The following is a 4,308-nucleotide window of genomic DNA, read 5'->3' on the forward strand; positions in this document are numbered from 1 at the left end:
CGGGGGAGGGGCAGGGCCAGACCCCCGCCGCCACCTGCCGCCACCGCCCGCCACTCCAGAAGCCATCTCTTCTGACACCGGCCCCGCTCACCGCAAACTTCTTCAAAGGGAACATTTGTTCTCCTCTCAAGGAGACAGGCACATCCCCTCCCCTGCTTTCAAGTCCCGGCAAAGGCGCCAGTCAGCATGAGCGCTCTTGCCTGGAGCCTGCCAATTACGCCGGTCCCGGAACGCAGCCGAGCTCTCGTGTGACCCGCGTTTCAGCGACAGGAGGCTGCCTGAGCCCCTCCCGCGAGCGGCTCCGTGCCTGCCACCCCCGCCCGTGCCTCTCTGTGCGCCCCGTGCCGCGCTGTGCGGTGCCGTCTGCACCCGGTCCCCGGGGGCCCGGTGGGTCTGGGCGCGCGGCCCCTCCGCCAGCGACGCCGGACCCAGGCCGCAGGTTTGGACTGTGTTGTCTCCTTTACCTTTAGATGTTCAGCAGCATGAATATTCTTATTTTTTATTTAAAACTAATTTGGAGTTCTCGCTCTCCAAGGGGCTTCTAATCACCAAAAAGTGCCTCCGGCGAGGGCTGATTGACAGGCAGCGTGGCCGCTTCTGAAGAGCAAATTGGCCACTGGCAGCACCGCGCACAAAGGGAGCGCGCAGTGCTTATTATTTATGAGCTATTAGGGAGAATGCGATTAGCATCTGCTTCCCACATGGGCAAAAACACCTGTCAGACATCAGGAAACCGTAAAACATTGCACGTTTAACAGCTACTTTGTTTAAAAAGTCATTAAAATTGAATGTCAGCTAAAACTTAGGAAAACATTTATTCTTCAACCCCCTTTGAATGGTGCTGGTGAGCAAAGGAAGATCGGACTGATTTTGTCCGGGACAGACACCCGTGGTTTGAGTGCAGAGAGGGCCTCCCCCTGAGCAGGCACCGCCGCCGGGCTGGGCAGCGATGGAGGGTGCACTTGAGCCTGAGAGGCAGGGTTAGGACTGCAGGACCCTCGCCCGTGGGGTTCAGACCAGAACTGGCAGGGTAGCCACCTGTCCCTGCCTGGGGCCGCTGGAATGAAAGGGCCCAGTCAAATCTGGCAATGGTGGGCTGCATGCGTTCAGAGGCTATTCTCCTCTCTTCGTTTTTCTGCAAACAAACCAAGTTTCCTTGCCAGCTCTAGACAGCGCCCAGCCAGCAGGGTTGGGCAGGGCTGGCAGGCAGTCCTGTCTCCTCGCGTCCCCTGCAGGGTCCCCTGCACACTGGCTGAGACGGCAGCTCTCCGCCCACGGGGGGATGGCTGCTGCCCTCACTCTTCTCTCTGAGAGCTGCCGAGAAGCCGCCAATTAGGGCGATCCTGGAGATGACTGGGGACAGGAGCCTGTGGCCCAGAGTGGGTCTGCACCGCAGGCAGGGACGCTAATGAAGGAGCTGGCGCAGCCTGAGCCATGCTGAGGGGCTCTCCGTGCTGGAGTGTTGAGCATCTGTCTGTCCTCTCCCAGGCCCCAACTTGCCCAGGGACAGGGTGGGCCTGAGCCGCTTGCTGCCCATGGTCACTACTCCATATGGACCGATCTATATGGAAAATCCAAGACCATCACGAGCTTTGTATTGCAGTGGGAGGGGCAGAAAGCTCCATTATGGGCAGAGCTGCTGTCACCTCAGCCTTCCTAGCAGAGGGGGCAGAGAGGGCCCAGCCAGAGAGAGCCACGTCCTTGGCCCTCGCTGGATGAGGGGAGGACCAGCCAGGGCATCGAGCTCTGGTCAGGCACAGGAGCCAGTATGTGTTCTCAGCTCTTACTGGGACACCCTGGCTCAGCTGTTTGGGCCCCAAACATTCGTGATCCAGGTTTTCGACTGCTTTTGCCTGGGGCCTGTGCAGTGCTGTTGAGCTCAGGGTCACATTTGTTACCCACTAAAGGCCGATGGGAGAACGACCTCCACCTGACGTCAGCTAGAGCTTCAAACCTGGCCAGGAAAGTGAAGGTGCCTAAGAGAGATGGGACATGATGATTAGCAAATTTTGACAGTGGCCAAGGCTTGTTCTAAGTTTTCCACATAAAAAAATTCATGTTGGTAAAATCATTTCCTCCAATTAAACATGGAAATGGAAAATGTTTGAAAACTGGGTACGTGACTGGTGATCCTTGAGTTCCCTCGGCTTAGCAAGCGAATGTCCTGGAAAGTCCCTCCTAAAACCATCTGCTCCATGGGATGCTGGCAGAAACACAGAGACAGACTGTCCTGGGGTCAGCGTGGGGGCAGCGGTCAGTCGCGCTGGTGCCTTCCCGAGCCTGTGTCCAGGTTGTCTATTTGGGGAAAAAATGGCGGCGCAGGGAGCACATAAACAGCCTAAAGGGCAGACACAGCTCCTTCCCTGAAAACCCTTCAGGCCCCGTGAGAAACCCCAATGGTCACTGAGTGTCCACAGGAAACACGCCAGCCTCCGAGGGTCCCCCCGTCCCTGGACAGCACTGTCCTCCACCAAGCTCCGCCCCCCAGGACAACGGGGTGAGAAGTGCTGCCCGTGCCCAGCTTGCACCCTGAAGAGGAGGGGCCCGGCTGCTCAGGGCTTGTCTCCAGCTTCCCCACGCTGCCTCAGGCTAAGGGAACAGAGGACGCTTGGGGACAGAAGGAGCTGCAGAAGCAGAACCGAGACTCAGAGACCATGGAGGGGGTGGAGGCTGAGTCTTCCTGGGCTGGGCAGGGGGAACTCCAGCCCCCAATTGCCCAAATGAGCTTCAGGAAAGGCTCTGGGCCTTGCTCAGGTGCGCAATCCTCCCATCCTTGCCTGGGACTATCCTGGCTCGGGGGGAGGAAGGAAGGAGGATGGCCTGGGTATAAATGGCAGGGAGATGCCCAAAGGAAGTAGCCAATCCCGGATCCCACTCTCAGCCACCTGGGACAGTTGAGGTGGTGTCCGGGGTTGGAAGCAGGGAGCAGTTTTCTTGGCCTCTGGGGCTCACAGCCCCCTGGTGTGTCCCTGGCGAGGCCCAGGGAGGGGGTTGCTGAGCAGGGGTGTCTCAGCAGAGGGAGAGGGGGGTGGGACAGCCGCTGCCCTGGACGAGAGACCCTACGACCCGGCAGGAGAATGCTTCCCAGCAGGGGGCACAGGGGGACCGCGGTGCACAGATGTCCAGCAGCTCGAAGGATACTGACCAAACCCCAGAGGATGCCCGGGCAGCGCTATTTGCCTCCGTTCACTCGTGTGTTTCACCTTCTCAGACAACGGTCTGCGGTTTCTGTGACGTCCATCAAGGTGACATCCTAAAACCAGAAAAAGGAAGTGCACCAGGAGGGGAGACAGCCCACGGGAGCTGTGAGACCCCACCCTGGCCACCACACGGGAACTGCGAGATCCCACCCTGGCCTCGTACCCTCTCAGGGACTGGCCGCCCCAGCAGGGTGGTGGGGACGGTTCGGGGCCACGTCCATGTGCTCCACTTTCACAGGGGTGTCAGCAGCTCCCTGACACCAGGCGGGCTTTTGGGACCCCTCTACGGCCTCAGCCCCTCCTGATCCTCCCGTGGATCACAGTTCCAGCCATTCTAGTGGGCGCGGCATCTGGTGGGGGTTTCTATTTTGTTTATAATGACACGTAATAACAGTGCATGTTGCAGGCACAGCGTCCTGTTGCACACAGGGCACAGCCATTGGAATAGTGCAGCTGGCATCTCCACGCCTCGGGAGGTTCTGTGGGGCTGACAGACACTCCAGGCCCAGCTTTCCTGGCTCTGGAGCTTGTGTCACCCCTCTCACCACAGAGCCACGTCCCCTGTGGCAGCACCGCCTGCCGGGACCCATCCCCAGGGCTCCATCTGTCCCCAGCTTCCTTCTGGCTGAACTGAGTCCTGTGGGATTGTGGCTGAACATGTCATCTGCCGTGGTCCTCTCAACCCAGTTTAGTGTTTCTTTCCTTATTAATATGGAGGGTCTGTTGGGAGCCCTCCCAGCAAGGGGCTTGGGGTCTTGCCTTAGGCCGGGCCCCCACAAACTTGATGGAGATGGAGATTTGCCGAGGGAGAGTTCTGGGGCTGGGGGGCAAGGCAGGGCGGGGGAGAAGTTAGGGTGCGATGTGGCCCCGACAGGAGCTTCTGCGGCCCACAGGTGCTCTGGAGCCTCCGCGGCTTCAGGATTGATCCCCCTGCTGATCAGTCGTCAACTTGCCAGCGTGAGACCCAGGAGAGGGGCTCAGCTGTGAGCCGTCTGTTGCCACAACCCCTCAGTCCCCAAGGAGGTCGGGGCAACGCCGGGGCAACGCCAGGCTGTCGTACGCTCTCGGGCAGCCTCACTGCTTGGTAGGCCCTGGGTCCAGAGCAGGC

This window comes from Colobus angolensis, unplaced genomic scaffold, assembly GCF_000951035.1.
Source record: "Colobus angolensis palliatus isolate OR3802 unplaced genomic scaffold, Cang.pa_1.0 Scaffold136, whole genome shotgun sequence".
Classification (NCBI taxonomy): Eukaryota; Metazoa; Chordata; class Mammalia; order Primates; family Cercopithecidae; genus Colobus; species Colobus angolensis.